This window comes from Crocodylus porosus, unplaced genomic scaffold (assembly GCF_001723895.1).
Source record: "Crocodylus porosus isolate Cpor-Errol unplaced genomic scaffold, CroPor_comp1, whole genome shotgun sequence".
Lineage (NCBI taxonomy): Eukaryota > Metazoa > Chordata > Crocodylia > Crocodylidae > Crocodylus > Crocodylus porosus.
The window spans coordinates 71,459,451-71,485,174 of record NW_017728943.1 but is presented as its reverse complement, the minus strand read 5'-3'; the positions used below and the strand labels follow the sequence as shown (position 1 = coordinate 71,485,174).

The 25,724-nt window shown below is 44.3% G+C and overlaps 1 long non-coding RNA gene across 1 annotated transcript; it reads left to right on the top strand.

Moving 5' to 3' along the window:
• On the top strand, positions 1–24,991 carry LOC109319782. Its single transcript, XR_002103625.1, has 3 exons — positions 1–128; positions 23,831–23,937; positions 24,716–24,991. It is a non-coding gene; the product is annotated as an uncharacterized LOC109319782 (long non-coding RNA).
• Positions 24,992–25,724: the final 733 nt, after the last annotated feature.

Genomic DNA, 25,724 nt, shown 5'->3' with positions numbered 1-25,724 from the left:
GTCTATAGAGGGGTGTCTTGAGTCTAAAAAGGTTGAAGACCACTGTACTAAAATATGATTGTGTAACTAAGTACTGTGTTGTAGGCCTGTGCCAGTGTTCAGTGGCTTCTGTGATTGGACAGGAAATGGTAAGTGTTTTGGTTGCTCTTTAAAACTCAGTTGTACTGGGAATCCTGGGTTAGGTACTCAGAAGTCATTGCAGCTGTAAACAGCTAGCTGACTCCTGGGCAAAAAGTGCTAGGATCATTAATGTGATACAGCATGACTAGAGTGGATGGACTTAATCATCTGAGTGTAAGTCAGGGCAAAGCCATTGATTTAAATGGTTGAATTTTCCAGCCCAGTTCAGGCCATTTCGCTCTGAACAGCTGGTACAATTTTAAACATTCCTTCTCTGTACTGAGTGGTATTACGTAACTAATGTTGACCTTGAGTAAATCACTCCCCCTCTAGGTGTCTTGGTTTTCCCACCTGTAAAATGGAGATAATGAGACTTGCCTCCTTTATGAAGCATTTGGAGACCTTCTCCTGAAATGTGCTATGTAAGAATTAGTTGGTATTCCTTTCATTCTAACTTTATGTTTGACTTCTACTGCAATGACATTTACCAGGCTACATAAAAGCACAGTGACTTTGAGGCAAGAATTGAATCTGGGGGGCTCTAACTCCTAGTCCCACTGTTCAAAGCATTAGGCATTTATTTTCCTGCCCTATAGAATGCTAAGCAAACAGTGTTAGGCATGCTCCTACCCTGGCTTCATTTGAAAGGGATGCAGGTTAGAAAACAAGAAGGGGATTTATTATTCTAATCATAGTGCAGCTTGATCAGGAAACAAGTTTTTAGCTGTCCCCTAAGAAAGCTGGACCTTCCAGCTGTCCTGTCTCTCTTATGAATCCTGTATCTGGGAAGAAGGTTGAATTTGATGACCCTCGAGGGTCACTTTCAATCCTGTGATCCTTTGTGGCATGCCTCCTGTAAGAAGACAGTCCCTTCCTTGTTTGTTTATTTTGTCATTTTTCTCTCATGCCATCTCTCCCATTACTGTCACATTTTGTGGTCTTTACCAAGTTTCATCACTGCTTGTCTCATCAATGCCCAACTGATACCTCCAAGATTTGTAAAGTGTCTCCTGCAGTGAAAAGAAGTGCTGTATCTGGATTCAGCAGTTTCTTGTCCCTTGATCAACTGGAGGTTCTGCATCTAGCTATGCTCCTTCTGTGTGGGCGGCAGTGCCATAGTGTGTGGGGGGGGAAGCAGGCAACCACCCCAGGCGCCGAAGCAAAGGAGCGCCAACAGGCACTGCCCAGCCAGGGCAGGGTGCAGGACAGAGCTACAAGTGGCTCATTTGGGGGGAGCGGGGATGGCAGAAGGGTGGCTCCTGCTGCTGCATACACTCCTGGGCAAGCATGGGAGGGCATGTGGCCCTGGATCTGTGCATGGGGTGAGGGTGGGCTGCTTTATCCCAGGCACCCGGCTCCATTGCTACAACAATGATGGGTGGGGTGTCCTAGGAGTCGCTAGTTGCCAGCCCCTGAACAGAATTGTACTAGTTAGGGATGAAAAAAGTCCAGCTAGAGCAGCGTTTCCTACAACATACTGTCCTATTGCCCTGCCTGATTTTAATATCTTCAGAAATTAAGCTTTCACACTATCATTTGTGAGCCAAAAACACACGTCAGTGCAGTGTTAACCTGAGATAGCTGCTGGGATGGAAAATCCTGGTGAAGACAAGCTACAGGTAGCTTTTACCTGGATGTAGCTAGCTGGAATTAACACAACTCTCCTGTCCCTAAAAAGAGGTTGACATCAATTAGCTACATTGAGGTAAAATCTATTTGCTTTATCTCCACTAGAAATGTGTATTGACACAGATGTATCAAATTAGCTAGCCTGATGTAAAATACATCTTTTAATGTACTCACAAATGTAGGCTTCAGAAAGAAAGAGATTCCCTTTGTCAGTAGTGCTAACCCCAGACATTAAAAAATCATTATGCAGGCCTCAGAACAGCCAGCACTGCATATGGATAAAACAACAAACAGCATTCACTTTGTCTTTTGAAGCCTAAGAGAGTGCTCATTTCACACAGTGCTTCAACATTTTCCTACAGCGATGAGAGCCCAAAAAACTTCACTCTAAAAATAAAGAAAAAAGAAATGCCAGCTGAAATTCTGTAATCACTTGAATCCAGGAGCAAGGGTTTGAAGAAACAAGATTTATGATCAGGCTGTGTCTTTACTGCCAACACAGGTGTGTTTTTACTTTATGCTAACCATAGCAGGTGAGCTGTTCCACTGTAAAATTCTAGTGGAGGAAAGGTACCAGACATAGCAGATAAATGTTGTGTACATACAGCTGATGGCCCAGAGCCTTGGACTTGACTCGTCTATTAGGTGCCTGTGGCAGTAGCCGCTCACACGAGCCGTTTACTGAGCCAGTACAGGCTCAGCACAGCTCTTGGTTAGGCCACTTGGTTCCCCATTTCTTTATGCCACTTATCCTTGCCTTCAGGCAGGTTGGAGTCTATACTTTAGCCTTTTGCATAGGCTTTCTATTGCAGGCAGGACCACGTATATCCACGATGAGATTGCAAGAGTCACCACTGCCAGAGTGAGCTGATGGAGGTCTTCTATAACTATCAGCTGCAGAGTTAACAGCCCAAGGGGTCTAGAGTTTTGCATTTCTTTTTGTCTCAGACTAACATGGCTACCAAATCCATATTTGAGATAGAGGAGGCAGTTCATAGCTCTCAGTGATTGTTTCAGGATGTCTGCTAACTCTGGCACCCTAGCTGCTACCTTCATATTCTATGGTGAGCCTCCTCTGCTTCAGAACCAGAAGGGCTAGAAATGTTGTTCATTTTAAATAATGGCATACAAGTAACACCATGACATTGCCAGGAGATTTCAAGAACCAGGCTCTGTCCATAGGCCTATAGTGCTCATGCCTTAGTTTGTAGTGTGTATTGAAGGAATCTGATAACCCTCTATCAGTATCTGAAGTAGTAAACAGAATCATTTAGGGAGTTATACTGTAACTAGAAATAATGGGATAGAAATGCAAAGGAAGTTCTTAATTTTCCTTTTCTACTTAAGCATTCAGCCCAAGGCCAGGCATACACTTAATTTTGGTTGGTATAACAATAATAAGGATTGCAATTTTTTATGGTATTTTTTATACTGATGGAGGCCATAGAGCAAATGCATTGTTACCTGTGTAAAAAGTGTTTTTTCCTTCAATAGTTTATTGTATTTGGGGATCTGGGATAGGTTATATCAGCAAAATGTTTGAAGTATAGACTAGATTAAAGGCTATGGCTCCACTGCAAAAAAAAGTCTTGTTTAACCTGGTGCATTAGCAACCCCTCTGTAAAATCCTGATGGACACAGGCGCTGCAGCTCCTTTTACTGTGTTGTGGCTAAACTCCTTCTGCTGATTTTATTTGGATGCACAGCACACTGGGTTTGCACCTCACTCTTTGATCTGTTCTGTATCCTCAAACAAGTCCCTTCCTCCCATGTTTCTCTATTGGTAAAATAGAAGTAGCTATTTTTTTGCCTTTATAAAATGCCTTGAGACCTGTAGATGCAAAGTACCTCATTAAAGTCAAGAATTCTTCCTCCTTGGAGCTAAAATCATGACATTAGAGCTTGATGGATACCAGTGTCACAATCTGTTCCCAGATACCAGCAGAAGAGACACTGCATTTATCTAGCTCTGCACAGTTGCCCAGGAAATTACTTTTCTTACGGATCACAAGGCAAGGGCCCAATTCTGCCAGCCAGCCATAAGCAGGGCTGCCAGAAGTGGGCTTTTCCTGTGTAGTGTAAAATAAATAGTGTCAAAGAGTCATGCTTTTTCCAGAAAAGGAAGACTCTTCGCTACCTTGGTGTAAGTTTGATTGCATCTTGTTTCTGTGCGTAATTCAGGATTCCTTTAAGATCAGTTACCATACATCTTATTAATTTTTGTTCCTTGTCCTTAGCAACAAAGAGCTAATAGAATACTGTGACTTGAGCTTTCTGCCGAGACAGGAGATGTGAACTGGCAGAACGAGCCATTTCCTGGGAGGTGTGAGACATGACTTCAGTGTCTCCTGGTTCCAGTAGTGTATTCTGCTCCAAAGAGTTGATAAGAGCTTCAGAAGCAAGGAAAATGTTGAAGAAAGTAGTGGGGGAGGCATACCAAGCCAGCAGGTGCATATGAAAAGATCAAGAGGTTGCATTTGCTAACCCTCACCTGGCACAAGTTTGGGATCAGAATCCTAGGTCAGAGGGGACCTAGACAGAATAATTTGGCAAGAGCAGAGGGTGTCTGATAGCTATCAGCTGGTCTCCTACCTCACTTGAGAGGAAATCAAAGATTTGAGAGTGGGAGGGAAGTTAGAGCAAATGGTGGGGGATGGGAGGTGATAGGGAAAGCTGTTTTGAGATGGGAGAGGGTTGGATCAAGAGGAAGAGACTCTGAAGTGAAGGGGAGTCTTGTCTCTATTAAATCTTTATGTGATCTTGAAGCTTTATATGCTTTGGAAAAAGCAGGAAATACGTTATTGACAATGAGTTGGGGCCCAGTCTTGCTCCTTCGTACTGAAGTTACTGGTCTCCCACTGATTTTAGTGAGAGTAGGGTTAGATCTTTAGGCATTTTCACTGAAAAGGTGATATTACTGTGTCTCATTCTCTATATTTTTTAGGGCACAAAACTGAGAGGGCCAGAAGAATCCTTTATTTAAAATAGATACAACCATGTTGCTTTGAGTATTCCCTTGGTTTGTAGGGAGGGCACAGGATCTTGTCAGTAACATTTTATTGGTGTTCTCTTTAAGAGAGATTTAAAAAAACCCATTAATCTGCCTAAGGGGTTATATAGCCCCAATTAGTAGCTGAACTTCTCATAATCTAATATGCACATGGTCACAACACCCCACTGCTGTAGCAAAGTCACTTTATTCAGTCAATGAATTATGGGGAAATAATAGAAAAGCTAAGAAGCAGAGATGACGTTTTCTGATTTCTTTTTCTCTCTGCACCTGCAGGGGGCTGCCACAATACAAATACTGACTCAGACTACATTTCAGTTCTTTGGTGGAGAGTCAAAGGAGAGGGATGCAGGGTTAAAGCAGCCCTGATCCATCCATACCTGCTGAAACATAGCAGAAAAGCTCAGTGCAAGTTTAATAAAATTAAGCATTAAAACAAAAAAGTACCAGCCCTAATTACCATTTTGCAATTTGTTTCTTTAGTCTGCAGCCTTAATGAGCAGCATGGGCTTGGTCCCTACCGTTTAGCATTAAGCAATTTTGTACCAGTGTGCACTGATACAACTTTCCTTGATCTAGACAGGGCCTGAATTAGCAGAGAAAATAATTTTATTTCCTGTATCTGCTTCCTTTGTACATGTGTACTTGAGCTCCTAACCCTTCCCAGCTGCAGTCTAACTCCCGCACCTCCCAGCCAAACCAGTTGCATCTAACATGCTTTCAGACCATGGTCTTGCACTGACTTTGACACCTTGCCATTGCCACCTGACAAACAGCAGGATCACCGGCCTCACAATACCTGGCATATGCTTTAAAGCCCGCACTGCTGGAATTAATAGATTGGGCGAGAAATCTCTCTCTTTTTCATTCTGGTGGTTGTTCAGAAAAATCTGAAATAGGAAGCAAGTGCACTCGTAGCTGAGAAACCAGAAGGCAAAATGCGGCGGGGGATGGGAAGCAGATGTGAATTCATAGTTTCTAGGGTCGAAAGGGACCTGAGCAGATCATCAAGTCCGACCCCCTGCCATGGCAGGAAAGAGTACTGGGCTCAAACGACCCCGGCAAGGTGTTCATCCAGCCTCCTTTTGAAGACCCCCATGGTAGGAGCCAGCACCACCTCTCTTGGAAGTTGGTTCCAGATCCTAGCCACCCTGACTGTGAAGTAGTGCCTCCTGATGTCCGGCCTGAACATACTCTCAGTCAACTTATGGCCGTTATTACTAGTTACTCCTGGTAGTGTTTGGGGGAACAGGGTCTCTCCCATTTCCCACTGGCCCCCCCTTGTTAAGTTTATAGACGGCCACAAGATCCCCTCTCAAGCCTTGAATTCTTTCAGTGCAGTCGGATATCACAAGGCACAAATACAACTCTCTCTGTCCTGGGCCTCATCTTGCAGGCTCTCTATTTTGTTACTCCCCATATATTTTCTTGCCTCCCTCTCTGAGTGGGGGGGGTTAGTAGAGTGAGTTTTTGGCTCTACTGCATGTTCCCTCAAATGCCTGCTAACATGCCTGCCATGCTGATGCTCTGATTTCATCCTTAACCCAAGTTCCAAGGGTTTTCATTTCCTTTTCTGAATAACTTTGGACATAAAAAAGTTTTTGAACTCTGACAAATCTCAGCATTTGTTATTAATTTATTCCAATCAATGCTCTGTATGTTTTCAAGGTGGGTACACATCAGTTTATACCTTTGAATGATTACCAGCCTCCTCAACAGGATCTCAAGGTGAAAATAATGTTTGGGATGAAGAATCATAGCTTGGACTCTAAGCTGTAGACTTTTGATGACTGGTTGTTGTTGAGGCTGGTAAATGTTGCAACTGCCTTATAATTTGTGACATACTTTCTGGCTATCACTAGTTGTCTTGTACATTTCTGTCGAGGGATGTGAAATGATTCACTCCCTGTATTTGCCATCTGCAGGATACTACAGTGATGAGTCCTTTTTATCATACTTCTGCTTTTCAGTTCACAGCAGAGGGGTGGGGTGGGGGAGACACTTAGTTTGCTTGGTTATTTTTGTTTTGTTGAAGCCCATGTCAGATTTTGTGGGGCTGGCACATGATTTTTGAACTAGCTTGGCATTATGCTAGTCAGATCCACACACACTTGCACAGAAAAGCAGCTCCATCTTTCTTTCATGTCTTTCCACTCCCACCTCTGAAAACAAGCTGTCTGATGCCTTCCTCTCTGGTATCTTTTCTCATCCTCCTTTACAAACATCCAGTCTGCTGCATCTGGCTGCTGCCTTCCCCACACCTACCTTACTCTGTCAAGTGCTTTATCCAAGTTTCATGTGGCAAGAGTCTCTGACTTCTTCCATCTGGGAGTTTTAGGAGTTGGTTACAATAAATATGGTTTCTTTATCCTCCCCTTCATTTTAAATAACTGCCTTTTCTTCCCCCTTCTATTTTTATTTGGTATGTCTTATTCTGTTTTAGCTGCCACTTGTTGACGGCATGTTTGTTTTAATCTTTAGTCAGTTCCTCTGCTTTGTTATCAAGGGACATGTCTACACATAAAGTTAATGTGAATTAATAAACTCCAGACATATCACCCTAAAGTTTATTGCTCCAAGGTATCACATTTACATGTGTGCCCGAAACCACAGCATGTTGAGCCAGGTCAGGGGAGCCCTAGCTGGCAGGGGCTCCAGGGGAATCAGCCTGCCAGCCTGGGGCTGCCCTGACCTGGCTCAACATGCTGCGGAGGGACTAGCTGAGGCACAGCACAAGGGCTAGCTGGCAGGCAGCCCTTGCACTGAAACACCCTCATGCCCCAGCCAGCCCCATCAGTGTCTACACATGCATTGCTGCACACTAAAGAACACCACTGCAGGATAGTACTTGTATTCACAAGTACTAACCTACAGCAGAGTTAATTAGTTGCCTGCAGCCTAATAAGGCCACACATACAGATGCTGAGACTTTACTGCAAAGCCAGTTAGGCAGCTCTGCAGTAAACATCTCATGGAAATGCACTCAAGAGGTCTCAATCCCATGTCCCTCTTCTGCTGTTGACCCTATACAGTTGTCCATCTCTCTGTCATGCCCTGCTTCTTCCCAGTTTCTTCTCTGCTTGACCAACCCCATTTTGTGCTACTGCTTGGAGAAACCAAGATCCCTGAGAACTTTCTCTTTGTCTGTACCTCCCTCCACCATATTTTCATCTGCCACTTGACACAAACCAATTTGATCTGAAGATCAAATACCTTCTGGCCACATCTACACGAGATGCTGGCTATGCAGTAGCCTGGTACTACTTCACAATAGCATTGCATGGCAAAAACCATGACACAATACTACTATGCAGTAGTATTAGGCTACCATGCAGTAGCGTTACAAAAAAAGGCATTCACTGGCACCACTGTGCAGTAACTCAAGTTACTGAATATTTACTTGTTTATACAAGTACTAAATAAATGCACAGTAACCACTGTGCAGTAGTGTCTCATGTAGACATAGCCTCTGAGTCCAAAAACTATTATTGCAGATGTGGAGTAAGCATGGGCAGTGTGTCAAGAGAGAGGACCCAAGAATAGTTCTTTATAACCAGTCTGTTGTACCTTTTGTTTGACGTGGCAAGTGTAGTGACTTGGAGGGCTGTACAACAAGGGAGTGTACACAGAGTCCTAGGGGTGGAATGCATCTCAGGGCTCACCTCATCTAACCCCCTGTGTAGATATAAGATAGCTTGTTCCTAAGCTATTCCAGATGGATGCCCCTGCAGCTGCTCCTTAAATACTTCTAATGAAGGAGGTTCCACAACTTTCCTAGGTAGCTTGTTCCATTGCTCTACTATCCTTACAGTTGGGAAGTCTCTACTGAGAAGAGTAGGGAGTTTGCTACTCTGCAAAAGTGGCTGCTCAGAGTCAGGTTAGATGACAGAGGGTAGGTGGGGAAAGCTCTTTCTCTTCTTTCACTTCAGCTATGCTTGCCACCCATGGACTTGCCTCCAAGATGAAACTTCAGTGGGTGGAGTGCTAGTGCAGACAAGATCAACAACAGACTTCCCTTCAGTCATGGGCAACTGGTTCCACTTTAGTAAGGGGGGGCACATGCCCCCCCTGCAACCAGTCAGCAACCAGGTGGGGGTCCCCCTATGGTCAGTCTCACTGGCTGCGGGGACACCCCCCGTGGCCGATTGTGCTGACCAGGAAGCAGCCACAGCGCTCCCAGAAGTAGCCGTAGTGCTCACAGAAGTGGCCACAGCGCTTCATCCAGTGCTCCTACTCCCTGGCCAGCGCTCGCAGCGGGGACACTGGTGCTCTCGCCTGCCCCCCCCCGCTCATCGCCTAAGCAGGGAGTGTGGCCTGTCAGGGGGTGCACCAGTGCTCTCAGGGGGTGCACATGCACCCCCAATGCATTGCCACTGCCTTCAGTAGTGAAGAATGTAAGAACTATCATTTACTGGGTCAAACCATAGGTCCCTGGTGCCCAATTTCCTGTGTCCCACAGTAGCAGAGAGCAAAAGCTGAAAGGGAGTGTGAACTGGGTATGACGGGGGGGCTTGCTACTGTTCCTCTCTCACTTGCAGCATCCAGCATTTAAGATCTAGGAAGTTCTGACTGTACCTCTAACTCCTATGTTCAATAGCTACTGAGCATGGGAATTAGGGATACAGCTTCTGAATGGTGGCCGGGATTCATGGTACTGAAGAGCAGATGAGTTGCCCGCAGGGTTACCCAGTTGTTTTGCCCTATCTGTGATTTGTGCAATCACAGATTTGTGCATTTCACAATGGCATCTGCTCTTTGATTGGCATGTCCTCTGCATTCCAGCTATGAAATGGCAGAAATCATAGTGTTGGGGGTGGGAGATAACATGGTCAACAGGTTTTCCCTGGAAGAGGCCTGTGCATTGCTTTCTGGGCTGGCTGACCTGTGCAAGTTTCCCAAAAGCGGGAAACTCAGCTGCACATTTTTGTAGTAATGAAGGACTAGATTTATGCTTTCTACCTGGCTTGTTCTTTCAGCCTTTTGGCTAGGAGCAAGTGTGAGTAGGAGGCATCCGAACTCTAACTCCTTTGGGCTTGAGACCTGCACACAGGGATATCCAAAATCCCAGACTGATGGGTCTGGGAAGGAGGAAACTTGCCCAGTGGTAGAGCCACATGGACTTGAACAATTTAGCTCAGCTCAAGTCAATTTGAATTTGGAACTACCAGTAATCTGGCCTTAAGGCAATTAAAAATAATCACAGTATTGGGGAACAGGTGGAAATGAGTTGAGAACCTGCTGCCTATTTGAAAATGACAGCTGGCTCCTGGTTTGTTGTAGAACTTTTCTGTTTAAAGGACAGGTTAAATTTCCTTTCAAATTAATGATGATGCTTGCGTTGACTTGTAGAAAGCAACCTCAAGCCATAAAGGCACGTTTATAGTGCCTCTGTACCACACCAGGGAGCACCACTGTGAAGTGTACCATGACTGCTCTACACATACTACCTCCCTAAATAAATGTAACATAGCAGCCTTAGGTCTCCCAACAGATAACTTATTGTCACATGCCCAGCACTGCGCTAAAACAGCCATGTTCCATCTATTGAGGAAGGCAGCATATGTGGAGTAGGTGTGGTTGCTTAGCTATGACTTTCCCTGGTGAGGTACTGAGGCAGAGAGTACCTACCCTAAGAGAGCAATGCAGGTTTCAGCCCACAGGGTATAAGAATCTGTAACTGTCTGCACTTGCGCCTCATTCATTCTTTATCTTAATAATAGACTCAAGGTATTTAGCATTCTGGCTGTTCATGTGAAGGTGGTATTTAAATATAAGTTCCCAACAAATAGGCTTCATTATTAATACTGATAGCCTTTGCTTGGCAAGCCAAAACAGCTGCTTCCAATGGCAATGTAATCTGCTTCAGCATACTTCTGCTAGATGAGGAGCCAACATACATCTCCTAGCATTCTGTGGGGTTACAGCTAGTTGCAATTCCTGTTCGAACTATAAGGAACTATCTTGCACTGATTTTCTAGTGCAGGGGTGTCAAACTCACCAGGTCCTGTGGGCTGAATGAGTGACGTGCGGCCAGGCCATGCACTGGATCAGGACAGCAGACTGGCCCTGTGTGCTGGATCCAGTACACAGGGGACACTCTTCCCTGAGCCATTCTCAGCATATCATGTAACTAGTCCCAAACAAGGTTGCTTTTCACTACTGCTGCCCCCTATGCGTATAAGCATTACAATCATTGACCTCATGAATATGATAGAACTGACCCTTGTGGCTTTGTCAATGGGGCACTTGCCAACTACTCAGCTTGCTGAAGTATGAAATAGAGCTCGGTGGGGGCTCAGTAGGACTTGGGGATTTTCCCTGATGCCAGAACAGTCAAAGTGGACTAGAACCGTCTTTGATTAGCAATTTAAAAGGGAGGAGAGATACATGGTTACACTTGAGAAGTACCTCAGCAAGCCCAGGACATTCATGTAAAAACCCTCCAGCAGTGTGTTAAGAATTGACATATTCTTGCTTTCCTAGTTCATTGCCATGTGACATGTGCACTGGGGCCACACTTGCTTTTGATGGCATGTCCAGCCTGCCAGGTGTTTGTAGCTCCCTTAGGCTTTACACATTTGGTCTTCTAGCTCAGCTTCAGACTCCATTGAGTGTTGTGCAGCTTTATAGGGGAAAAGGCCTTCCCTGGGTCTAACTACTTTCCCAGTATGTCTCATTCCTGCCCTCTCTCTCCCCAAATATCATGTGGGTTAGGGGGATAAAGCTATTAGAAAGGATGTCTTGCACCTGGGTGGAGAATTCCCCTGCGTCCAGGTATCTTGTGCCTACTACACAGCTATTTTTGCCTACTCGGCATGGAGAGACTGCTGCGCCAGTGCTGTGCAAAGACCCCTCAAGTGTTTGCAGCCAGTTGTGATCTGGACAGTCACTCACTAGGAACCAGCAACACTACCAACTGATTATGCCACCAGTCATGAAAACTCTTGGTCTCTGCTGACTGTGGCTGACTTTGACCCAGGCACCTAGGGCTTGTGGAAGAAACCTCTTTTGCTATAGCGATCTCAGCGGAGCCCCCTAGCAGTATGTGCCAGCAGGAGGGCCTTTTGTGCCAACCTGGCTAAAGCATCTTCCCACATGATTCACGTTAAACCAACAAAGCCACCCTCTGTTGGTATAACAGCACCCCCCTTCCAGGGTTTTAGCTGGCCTAGCTATGTCAGTTATAAGGTGTGATGTTTTCACACTCCCAGCTGGTAAAACTTCCTAGTGCAGATCTGGCCCAAGAGATGAAAGGCTCTGCTCTGTAGCTGTCACCAGTCCCCTGAGGCAGCCACTGTGAATAAGTCTTTTAGCAGTGCCTGTCATAAGGAATGCAAGTACTCAGTGCAAGGGGGAAAGAACAAATACATATGCTGTTCCTAGCTTCATGGCACCACGCTGGGTACCTAGGGGCCTCCTTTCTGCCAGCAATGCATAAATTAAAGGCCAGGAGTTCCTGGCTAGAATTTATTTTAGAATGAAGTTCTCCCTCCGTCAAACTGCAGTCAGACTATAAAACGATCAGTAATGCTCTCTGAAAGTATGACAGCTGCTGCCCCCCACACTCTTTGCTGCATGGCCAGTCTGTTCTACTTCATGTGAATCTAACAAGTTGAAAATGCTATAGCAACTGTGTTCTTACTTAATCCAAGGCATTCAGGACAGTAGCTGCCCTTAGGATGGTAGGAATTCAAGTCCTATCCTGTTAATCAAAGGTAACCTTACCTAGATTGGCTTAAGGCCTGTGATTTTCATATGTGACCTCCTCACATGGCACTATCAATTCCTGTGAAGTCTGATACAAGCATAGCTTTTAGCTTGGCTATAAATTAGAATACAGGTGTTCCTGAAACCCGCATCTTAAGTTGAAACATTCCTGAACCAAGGCCCCATTCCCTATTTTCACCAAAAATAACCCAGAATTTTGTACTTGGTCAATTATAGATGAGTAATATAGCTACATTAATGTATGCATATTGTACTGATACTGATTTGGAAGGACTTCTTTGAGGTGACTTTGCTGGACTTTTTGAAAGGCTCTTGGCTGGAGTCTTCTCAGGAGTCTTGGCTGCTTTCTTAAAGAAAATGTCCAAGGAAGTTTGGACAGATGTTCTCCAGGGAGATGGGTGATGCAGCAGACTTGTTTGCTGGCGTGGTGTTGGATGAAGTGTCCTAAAGTCAAAACTGATATCAGAAAGTCGAAACAGGGTGTCAGTTTATAAATGCTATAAGTGCCGTTCATTGTAACTCGAAATGTCTTAAGTCGAGGATTGCCTGTAATAGAAAATTAGGGCTGGAAAGGACCTCAGGAGGTCATCTAGTCACAGAGATGACCCAAGCAGGATGTGGGGTCTGGGGAAATCAGCCTGTGCGGGGCCCTGTCCCCAGATGCAAGGAATCCGGCAGTGGATTCAGTGGTGGAGGGGGTGCCAAGTGGTCAGATGTGAAGCTGGTGGCAGCATGGAGTCACTGCAGCCGTTCCACCCAGCTCTGGCTGCTGGGGGGGCATGTGTCCCACCCAACTCAGGAGGCACCAGTTGCCCATGGCAGTCACCCTGATTTTTCCCCCACCACCACCCCTGGGATGGCCCTGTCTAGTCCAACCCCCTGCTCAAAGCAGGACCATCCCCAACTATATCATCCCAGCAAAGGCTTTGTTTAGCCAGGCCTTAAAACCCCCCAAGGATGAAGATTCTACCACCTCTCTGGGTAACTTCTTCCAGGGCTTTACTACCCTCCTAGTGAGAGAAGTTTTTCCTCACGTCTAGCTTAACTTCCCTTGTTGCAGCTTGAGGCCATTGCTCCTTGTTCTGTGATCTGCCACTACTGAGAACAGTCTAGCTCTGTCCTCTTTGCAACCACCCTTCAGGTAGTTGAAGGCTGCAATCTCCTCTCTGTCTTCTCTTCTCCATACTAAATAAGCCCTGTTCCCTCAGCCTTCCTTCAGAAGTCATGTGCCCCAGCCCCCTCCAATTTTGTTCCCTTCCACCGGACTCTGTAATTTATCTACAACTCTCCAATTTGTCTATAAACGGAAACTTGGATCTTGTTTATACTGAGAAAATCCAGCGAGTTTTCTAACACGTTAAGCATTTTGCTTGTAATATTAAGAAACACAACTAGCTTTGTCCACACTAACTAGTAATGGCTACCCCTGGGGTTCTCTTAGGAGCAGGGGAATTACTTAATTGAGCCTGGTGAAAAAATACACAAGTTCCTTGATTCTGGCATTCTGCTGGCTGTACATGCCATGGTGACATTCACAGAAACAAACTCTGAGCTGGAGCTGCATCTCTACCCAGGGAAATTCCAGTTCTTGGGTATTACACGGTGTACTAAAGATTATTTTCTTTATCAAGTGAAAATAATAAATGTGTGGATGCAATTGGTATTAGTCCCCAGGGCGATGAATTGTTTGGATTTATAGTTCTTTCACTTACAGCGCACAGGTCAGTTGTTGATCTCACAGTAATTTCCAAGTAGCATCTCCTTTATACACATAGGGAAAGGGAGTCATAGAGGGATTTATGCAGCCAGTGCAAATTTGTACAGAAAGACAAGTTTAATGGCAGTCAAGACTAGAATCTGTGTGTCCTAGTCCTTTGCTCTAGATACCAAAAACCATTGTCTTTGTGACCCAACATTGCCAGAGCTGCCTCTGCTGGACCATAGACTGATCTCATTAGTTCAGCAGTGATCAACCTACCAGACCCCGTAAGCCACATGAGTGGCGTGGGGCTGGTCTGTGTCACGCTCCAGCTGGACTCTGCCAGCTTTGCCTAGCAACAGATGCCGCCAAGCACTCTCTCTCCTCACAGTTTGGAAAGCCCCTATTTGTTTTGCTGCATGGCCCCTGGCCATGTGCTGGGGAAACCCCGTCCCCTGGGGAAAAACCCGCGAACATTTTGGCGGGAAAATTTGACCAATCGAGGTTTGAGGTTGGGTTTGTCATCTGGCCTATAAAGCCTGGGGTGGAGTTTTCCACCCAAGGCAGACGCCAGAGAGAGAGAGCGTGCGCAGCCACCACAGCATCCATCACTTGGTCAGCTAGCTAGAGCAGAAGCTGGAGCTTCCACCGCTCAGTGGGTAGGCCTGGCCAGCTCCCCACAGCTTCTCCTGTCTCCGGAGCAACTGTTTACCGATCGGTTCGTTTTGGTTCTTGGGAGGTCCATTGTTTTCACCCCTCACCCGACCCGAGATCCATTGTTTTGCCTTACATCCGTTCATCCCTCACCCAAACCAATATCCACCGTTTTGTTGTTTTCGTCCTCTCGTCTCTTACCTGAACCAGGATGGAATCCGCCCGTGCAGCCACATTCACACCGGTGGTGCCCAAGTGAGAGCCTGTTTGTCATTCATTCGGGACTGAACCAAGTGTGACTCAAGTGTAACTGCCTGCGCAGCCACATTTACATCAGTGGTGCGCATGTAAGAAATCAACTAAATAAAAGGAAATGTTTTGGAACCGCTGCGAGTCTGCCTCTCCCTCTTGCAACTTAACATCAGGGGATAGAACCCACCGGAGCAACAGCCGCAACCTGGCGCGCACCCCGCACAGTCTGCAAGCCAGCTCTGGTGCACAGGAGTGGTGTACAGGCTTGATCCAGTGTAGGGACTGTTGCACTGGGTCACCGTGTGGGTGCAATCTAGTGTACTGGTCCAGCCTCTTGCACCACATCCAGCTTGTGGGGTGATACAATCCAGTCTGCATGGCTCCTCATGGCGCCTGAAATTTGGCAGCAGGGGAGGTTTGGCAGCATCCAAGCTGCAGCAGTTAACAATGCCACCGCTCCCCACCATCACATTTCTGAACCTGTGAGAAGATCTATGGACTGAATGACACAGCTGTGCAGGCCAGACCTAGCTCCTAGGCTGAAGGTTGAACACCTGGGCATTAGTTCATAATAAAATGCCCAACAAATCGACAAATGTTTGTAAAACTGCTGCTTTGGAGAAGGCAGGGAAGTATTTCTAAGCAAAGCAGTGCAAGAACCTGTGAAATGCTTTGAATTTGCCCACTGGGAAAGGCTTAAAAAACAGCTGGGCCCCAAATGATGGTTCAGTAGTGCCTGTTACGCAACTCATTAGCAATGGGTAAGATATGGAACTCCCCAAACTCATACTGATAAACCTACAAGTTTCATTTGTAACTGGAAATACAGGCACAGCCCCATCCAAGCACACACGCTCCCGCTCTCTGCACTGTGTGTTATGGCATGGTGTTCACAAAAAATCAAGCCCTTTGTAAAAGGGTCCTGAAGCTGAAGAGTGACAGAAGCTGGTTTCTGCAGTTAGAGGAAGAGCACGGCAGACTTGACCAGATTAGTTGCAGCTGACTTTCCTTGAAGCTAATTTACCTTTGGGGCAGAGAAGTTTAACCCAGTTTGCTATAAACCTTTCATACACCATCTCCAGTCTGAAACCAGAGCTCCAAACAAGATTCAAACAAGCATGCAGTGGCAGTTAGGAAAAAAAAGAGCTCCCACCTACATTATCCCATCAACCACTTGTCTGCCTGAAGTGTCCCTAAGGTACCAATCAACGTGCTTTCTGAGCACCAACCTAGCTCAGATAAAATGCTGTCTAACCTTGAAGTGAGGAATGGATTCAGCCACATCCTTGAATTGTGCTAAATCCTCCAACACCCTGCGAGACAGAACTGTGTTGAGAGACACTGACCTCATGCCCAGGCCGATGTGTGTTTTCTGTAGTGTAGATTGGGTCTCTTTAGTGTAAGTGGAAAACTGTGCTGCCTGCTTCTAAGCGGTGTGTGAAATTCTTCGCCACAGCTGGAAGTGGTAGTGTGCTTACAGAGGTTGAGAGGAAATGGTCGTCTGGCAAATACTTAGCAAAACAACCAGAGGTGATGAGACAGTTGAGCAAGGTGAGGAGCAAGCCAAGTTGTCTCTTATAATGGGATGGTGGTGATAAGATAAGTCTGCTAAGGCATGGCTGCTCCCCAGAAGGAGCCTCTGGTCAGGTTGTGCTTACAGCCATATTAGTCCAACAGGGATTGCGCAGTGGTTTCTATGGGGATTTCTTGCCTTCAGACATGTATTTTACTTGTACCTGTAGTGCTTATCCATCTATAGCCTCTCTCTATGTGTGGGGGGGGGGTGTACAAGCACCTATATAACACAGTACTATGAGGTAGGGATGTTCTCTTGGAGGATACTGAAGCACAAAGAGATTAAACTGATGTGCCCCAGGTCACACAGCCTGTGGCAAACCCAGAGGGGAAGTCGGGTGTCCTGCTCAGTGCTTTTAAATACAAGAGACAAGGATTTCTTGGGGTGAGATCTTTTATTGGAACAGGTGTATGACTGGGGTAGAGTTAGACAAGCTTTCAAATGCAAGAGCTAACAAAGAATGTCTTGTATTTGAAAGCTTGTCTAACTTTATTCCAACCACACAGCTGGTCCAATAAAAGATCTCACCCTAAGAAGTCCATGCCTCTCATGTCATTCCTGGACCCCACCCTGGCACCAGCATCACTCTTACACTACTTTAAATCATTTACAAAATGTCAGACCCTTCCACCTGACCAACACAATTATTTAATTTCTTTTTAACATTTAAACCACTGTTTCCTAGAATAACAGGAAAAGCAGGGTGGACAGAGTTTGATATTGGATAATTTGTGCCTATGGAACTGCAACAGCTGCCTCCCTGAAGCTGCTCACTGGTGTGGCTGTCTTGTGCATTTAGGAGAGAAAATGAAGGCGGCTGGAAGCTAATAGTTAAGTATTGATTTTTTTTTTTTTTTTTTTTTTTTACCAATTCTTTACCCAAGGGTTTACCCTTCTCCATCATAGTGCTGTAAAGGGGCAGCTAGCTGCTAGGGCAACATGTAGAACGGTAGTATAGGCAGTCCTCAGACTTACAACACAATTGGTTCCTGAAAATCGTGTTTTAAGTCAAAACGTTGTAACTCAGAACCAATTTTCTCATAAGAAACAATGTTATAAATGGGGATTGGTTCCTGGTTCAAGGCCCAATACCCTATTTTCACCAAAAATACGCAGAATTTTGTACTTATCAATATAGATGAGTAATATAGCTACATTAATATATTTATATTGTAAATAGCAATCATATTGATTTGGAAGGACTTCTTTGAGATGACTGTGTTGGACTTTTTGAAAGGCTCTTGGTTGGAGTCTTCTCAGGAGTCTTGGCTGCAGGTTTTTCTGGAGTCTTGTCTTTCTTAAAGAAAGTGTCCAAAGGCGTTTGGATAGGTGTTGTCCAGGAAGATGAGCGATGCAACAAACTTGTTCCCTGGTGTAGCACTGCATCAGATCACGTGTTGTAAAGTCAAAACTGACGTCATAAAGTTGAAACAGGGTGTGAATTTATAAACACTGTAAGTACAAAACATAACTCAAAACATTGTAAGTCAAGGACTGCCTGTAATTCTACATTGCTGTGTCTACACGAGACCCTGACTGCGCAGTCATTTAGTACTTGGATACACAAGTACTAAATGACTGCACAGTAACTGGATTTACTGTGTAGCAGCATCTCCAAATGGCTCTTAGGTGATACCGACTGTGCAGTAGCTCATTACTGCTGTGCAGTAGATTCACATGACATTTCCTGCCACACAATGTTATTGCACAGTAGTAATGAGCTGCTGCGCAGTCAGCATCTCGTATAGACGCAGCCCATAAGATGCAACTTTCCTTTCAAACTCCCTTCGCTAAAGTGGCCATATGGTATCTGCTTCTCTATGAATTAGAGTTAATATGATAAGTTATAAGTAAAAAGATGGCTTGAGACAGGGAAGGGTTATCATCACCCTGGCAGACTCTTTCTGGGAACTGCATCTAGTTGGGCTGTTTCTACCTCATGCTCTGTTACCAGTAATGAGTCCCCTCAGGAAATGCACTGACGATGTCTATATGTTTTCTAGTTCTAGCATATCTTTTTTGAAGTGAAAGAATCAAAATAGTACCCCGTAGTCAAGCCGGGGGGTTTATATGATGGAATACTGATGTTTTGTCCACAATTCCTTTCCTAAAGTATCCTGATATTTTATTTGCCCTTGTGACCACTGCTGCACATGGAGCTGATGTTTTTAGAGAAGTCTCCTCAGTGACTACAAGATTCTTTGCTTGAATGGTTAAACTCATAATTCAGAGCCCATCACTGCGTATGTACAATCTGGGTTATTGTTTCCAGTGTACATTTCTTTGCACCCGTTGAAGTGGCAGATGAAATTCAGTATCATTGCACAGTCACTCAGTTTTGTGAAATCTCCCTGTAGGGCAACACAACCAGCTTTGGATTTGAATATGTTGAATCATTTTGTATCATCTTCAAACTTTACCTCTTTCCCCTCTTTTTCCAGATCATTTGCAAACGTGTTGAGCAGCAAAGGTCCCAGCATGGATCTCCAAGGGACTCCCCCATTTACCTTCTCCCTTTGTGAAGAACGTAGCCAAACCATTTTCTTCCTGTCTTTTAAGCAGTTTTTGATCCATGAATGGTCCTTTTCCCTGATCGCTAATGCTCAAACTGAAGCAAGTTACAAAAACATTGCTGCCAAACAGCAGCCACACCATTTCCACAGCAAAACAGCTTTCTCCTAAACAAACGGAAGACGGTTCCCACTGACAGCTCTGTCTCAGTTGTGGGAACTGCTTAGCTCAATCCTGAAAATGAGGTTTAGGATTAAAAAAAAATCACTAGCGTGATTTGGGATTCTCAGGGTTACTAACTTTGTCTATGTGTTGGCTGGTCTGATCTCCAGCTAACACAGTTGTGTCAGCAATTGCCCTGAGTGTAATCTAGTTAATGATAGTAAAATTTTGCTGTTGTCCTTTATAATTTATTTCACCCAGAACCAGGAGGCGGGAAAGGAGGCCTGGGGCTTCTCCGCAGATTTCTGCTGGCATAGTCATGTTAGGAATGCAAAGAAGTTGGCTGACTTAGTTGTGCTAGCAGGATCCCCCAGTATATAAGCAATTATACTAGCAAAACTGCCATTTTGCCCATGTAGCTTGTATTGCTTGGGGAAGGGAAGAATGTGTGTTGTGATTTTAATGTAGGGCTATGAAGTCTCCCTTGGGAGTGTTTTGCCAATATCTGATATCCTAGTATAGGTTTAGCACTCCTGGTGCATACAGGGTCTAAATTCCAATTCCTTCTTTGTCTGAAAACTGGACTCCTAAGTGTCTCAGTCATTTAGGGTCCTGAGATACCCTCTGGCCTTACCTGTAATGGGACTGTAGCTGCCTGTGTGGCTTGTACTTGTACAGACATGATTTATGTCAGTGGCTGATATCCCAGTGTAAATAAGGTCTTAATGAAAAGTATTGAATATGCAATGTGTTCTAACAGGTCTCATTCGTACTGCAAAGTATTAACTTCAGCACCATACCCAACAGAGAGCTATTAAATTAACACAAGGCTTGCAGAATTGGGCTTCAACTACAGCAGTGGTCCTCAACCTTTTTTTATACCAGGACCCATTTGTAAACATCAATGGCTACTCCCAACCCAGTGCCCCTCACTCCTGTGGCTAGCAATTCACTGATAGCAAGGATGATGTTGCTGAAAAGACAATTCTGTGGTCATTATGCTGCACAGATATGCAGGGATCCTGGTTTTCTCTAAAAAAAAAAAAAAAAAAAATCCCCAATTTTTGGATGAAAAAAAGTAACCCAACATTCACATTTTTTCTGTGATTAAATGAAACACCACTAATATATATCAGGATCCCTGCTGATAAGGTGAGACTGTGTCCGTCTAGTACAATGGGCAGAGTATTCCAGGAGCCATTCCATGGCTTTGAACTACCAGTGTCTGAGAAACTTTTTTGACATAAAGCAGGGCCTTGTATAGAAACTGGGGATTCACAAGGGATGGTCAGACTAATTTCTTCTGGATTTTTAGAAACTAAAGGCCCCTCCACATGTAATGGGGAAGAAACTTTCATCAAGAAATGAGGTTAATAGAAACTGCTGTAATATTTGCCACAATAAGCAAATATTTTTCCTTTGATAGACTTTGAAAGTTCAGCAAAATCACCATAACCTGTATATATTTTATAGTAAAAAATGTAATATTTACATAATTTTAAATAAAACTGATATTCTAAATTTATTTCACCTAGTCTTTGGTGTTAAAAATGAGCCTCAAGACCTTTTAATTTTCCTAAGATAATCTCGTGTCTTCTGCCTTTGAGATTCCTATTCTTAAAACCAGAAGAATTAATAGATGTGTCAAGTATTTGCATCTTAAAAATCTACAGCCTTATTCCCACCAAATCCAATCACACTGCATACTATTCTTTATTATTGTGGTAGCAGCTATGAGTCATGGTTGTGAACCAGCAACCTTTTGTTATAACCATTAAAGGATAGACTGAATCATTCCATTAATATGATCAGCAGTGAAATAATTACATTTTACATTCAGATTTCATCAGGTGACTGGAGTTACCCATACCCATGGAGATAAATGGGGGACATCACACCACATCTAGTGCAGAGTGCTATTGCCCCACATCTGAATAGAATAGATATGCTAGAGCACACCTGCACTCTTGTACTGGCTGCTAGTTGACTTAATGGTGTTAACTACAGTGTTTCTAAAGCCCCATAGTCAAGCACCTGATTCCTATGGACAATCTGTCTTCTAAGAATATTTAATGTGTCAGTCCCAAGACTTGAACTTGTAAGAGCTGGGCAGGGTGTTCTTAATGCTGAGCCTAGGGACACATTCTCTCCAGAAAATACATTTGTTCCCACCTGCTATGATGCAAAGCTCCTTCTCTGTTCAGTTTTTGATCTAACAGAATTTCTGGAATCCCTCTGACAGTTTAATCTTGTGGCCAAGACCTTGGTTCTGGTGCTTTATGGTGGGTGGTTTAATTGCTATAGGGAAGGTAAGGATAAATCACTCCTGTTGGGGAAAATATCCGTGATGTGAATTACAGGCACCCTAAAAGGCCCGTGATAAAAATAATTAACAGGAGCTATATATAGTTTCTGTGAGTTTTCTTGGAATTTAAGGTTTTGCGCTTTTATTATACTGGGGAAGTAAAAGCTGCAATTTTCCTGCTTATGTCAGTGTAACTATAACTATACCAGGGCTTTTAGCAGTATAATTATGTCAGCAAAAGATCATAGCCTGAACTGACATCATTATGCTGATAACATCTTTAAGTATGGACCAACCGTCCCTAAACTGAATGATTGCTGTCAGCAGTTTTCTGTCTGCCTGTTTGAGTTCTGTGAACAATGTTGCTGCTCATTATTATCCATCATTTTTTACGGTTCAGGAGAGTAGTCTGCTCTGTGCTGCAGCACACTCCAAAAGTTCTTCCCATCTGTTCAAAAATAATATCCCACAAATCATGAGATAGGCCTTATTATCATGAGGCAAAAAAAGAAAGAAACACAAAGTAGTGGGGCTGTTTTCTTTTTGGCCTTCTGGTGCTTAAGTCTGTAAGATTAACATTTTTAGGACTAGAAATTTGTTTTAAAAAGATGAGATTTTCATGTGATCACATGACTCCAGGAGCTGGGACTTTAAAATAAACATCAAATAGCATGAAACCTGTGCTGTTGATTTAATCTGAACCTGACTCAGTTGTGTACAGCTCACGTAGTCTGGGTAAGAACAGAGGGCAGTAAGGGACTTCCCATGCTGTCAAGTCCAGTTCCCTGTGTTAGCAGGGATTGATGTAATAAACTTTTGTCCCAAATAGTCCACAAACACATCTTCTCCAGCCCCTCTTGCAGACCACAGCCACAAAACCTCCAATAACAAGCAAACCAACACAACTATGTGCCTCAGGAAGAGAAGAAAGAAGGGCAGGACCAAGGCCTTGTCGCCCTTCAGTGGCAGGGAATGTGTTAAGAACACCTGGTCATACTTTACCTAGGAAGTGGGTCATGTCCCATGTTACTGAGGAAGGTAAAAGAATTGTCTCCACTAATCTGACCTGGGGAAAATTTTCTGTCCTGATGTCAGATCTGGAGATCCGTTTAATCACAGAATGATAGAAAATCAGGGTTAGAAGGGACTTCAGGAGGTCATCTAGTCCCACCCCCTTGCTCAAAGCAGGACCATCCCCAACTAGATCATCCCAGCCAAGGTTTTGTCTAGCAGGGTCTTAAAAACCTCCAAGGATTGAGAGTCCACCACCTCTCTGGATGACCTATTCCAGTGCTTTAATCCTGTGCACATGAGCAAAACCTACAAACCTCTGTACCATTAGCAAGTGCCTGTGCATCCCTGTGCCAATACCCAGAGCTTCAGAGGTGGGCAACTCCTCCTTCCCTGCCCAAGAAATAAAAAAAAATCCTTGCAGGGGTGGGGAAAGGGAAGGAAATCTTCCTGGCCCCTGCAGACAACCAGCAGCAATCCCAAAATATGAGAATAGGATGTAATGAAATGCAACAAATATTATTAAACCTATTTAAAACATAAGTTTCATAAGAATGAGCAAAAAAAAAAGAAACACATGCACAGATGCGCGCATGTAGACTAATCCAAGCTAAGGCACCTCCTCAAAAGTATGCTCCCGCCTCAGGAATCCTAGGACATGGCCAGCCTCCAACCTCAATGCAGAAACCACTCCTCTGCCCACCTCCCCCTTATGCCAGGAGGCTACTTCTCTTCTGAGGATCACTTTCTCTAGTTTAACTTTTGACTTAAATCTTGCCTGTGCTATCAGCAGTCAGGAAACCCTGCATCACCACATTTCCCCCACACATAAGCAACCCCAGCAAGCACGCAGTGATCACATTTCCTGTCATCTCCTTCATGGGGATACCAAACACATGAGGTCTTATACTACATTGTCTGATTCCTATCCCAAGGGCTTCCCTATCCTATTGTACTAGCCCTTCCATAACATTATTCAGCTCCATCCTGAAGCAATTCAGGTCCTTTGCCCCCCCTATTGCATTCAAAAGACCATTCCAAAGCTTTGCTCTTCTAATGGCTGAAAACCTTACTTTAACCTCCAGACTCAATTTATTCTTGTCCAGTTTGTGTCCATTTGACTTTCCACAACTACTGTCCTTAAACTGAAATAGCCTTTCTCCTTTTTATCAGAACAGGCTTTTAACTCTGAAGCCTAATGGTGCCATTCTGGAGATTAATCATGAGCTGTTTTAAGATTGTAATCCAAGCGTGCACCCCCTGCTGAATCAGGCATTCGGGTAGTTCTGTGGGAACCATTAAATAAAGTAGCTAGTTAGCAATAGTAGTGTTTTGGCTTTCCCCGACAGCCCTCCCATCTCTATGCTACCACAGCTTTCCCTGATAAAAGCTCTATCAATGTATCATCTTGAGAAACACGGCAAGTTCCCTGCTGATGCTGGTGAATGGGTCCATGCCTGTATTATTAGAGTAACTAAAACCTCGTCACATGTACCAGCGCCCAATAGTTTCCTAGCCTCAGAACAGGACACTGAATTCTGGTCTCACCTGAGTGTGCCAGAGAGCTGAGGGTAAGTGCTGCAGAGGAGGACCCCCTAGAGTAATTCATGTAAAAAATGTCACTGTCTTGGGATGCAGGGGTGAGGGCTCATTCAGAACATTTTTATCCTCAAGAGGTGGGGGGAGGAGGGCAAGGGGAGGCTCTTTAGAGGACCAGAGGGTATAATGCAATATTAAAAAATAATAATAACTGCTTTTTGTTTTTTATTTGCTCAGAAGAATAGCATGCACACTATCAAGCACTAGTCGTATGGGCCAACCTCTTCCCAGAAACAGGGCTGGAGAAGCTGCAAAAATCTGTAAAATTACCACTCACCCTTATTACTTATACTGCATTAGTATGCCAGGCAGTTTGCAGTTAAGAAAGAAGATGAGGTCTCTCTCCCACTGAGTCTGTAATCCAAACTTAATTTAAAAAATAGAAAGTAGGTTCAGGAGAAAAGAAATTGAAACAAAGTAGGGGAAGACTTGCTTGGAAACTGGTGTATTTGATTCCAGGTGCTTTTCAATACCAGACTGAGTTAGCAATCCTCTGTTGCCATGCAGCTGTGAAGTAGATCCCACATTCAGTGAAACTTTTGTTCACTGTGTTCCAGTATCAGAGAAATGAGTGTTTCCCAGGAGACAACAGACTTCCCAAGGACTAGTTTTACATTTACAGAAAAGAAGGTAGCACTCATTTTATACCAGCACAATCACCCCAGCTAGTCTGTTCATAAGTTCCTTTGGGGTCTGTTGCCTCATGTTAACATGCTATAAAATCTGCTTTGTCCTTAATGTCTGGCACCGTTTGTACACGTCTCTCAGGGAATAAACATAAAATTGGGATTCAGACTGTGTAAACAAATGGAGGTGCCTAACCCTTTTCATAGTTGGTAGGGTCGGAAGGGACCTGAGCAGATCATCAAATCCAACCCCCTGCCATGGCAGGAAAGAGTACTGGGGTCAAATAACCCCAGCAAGGTGATTTTCTAGCTTTGTCTTAAAGACCCTCAGGGTAGGAGCCAGCACCACTTTGCTTGGATTCATGTTGATCCTGATCAGCAGGAATACATTTCAAAACAGCAACAAGGTGTGGTGAGAGATTAAATGGGTGGAAACCATCTCCCTGTCAATCAACAGTGTTGTTCTTAGGACAAACAGCCAAACAACGCAGTTGCTAATTACATTACTTTTCCCCAGCCTCATTCCTGGGAAGGCAAGTATGTCAGAGATGTAGGTAGGGGAATATCCCAACAAGGTTGAAACATTTTTTGGTCTTGATGAAAGGTGACTGCGTCCAAAAGCTTGCTAAGAACCTTTTTCTAACTACTCAGTTGGTCTAATAAAAGATATCACATCTACACAAAGAACCTTGCCTGCCTATGTCTGTTGTATTAACAGATAAATGAAAACCACGGCGAGAGCCAGGGCACCACCTACGCAATTCCCCTTGAATCTCCAAATCCGAATTGAATCAGGGGACCAATTTAAAGGTCTGAATCAATTCAAAGCTCTCCAAATCTTC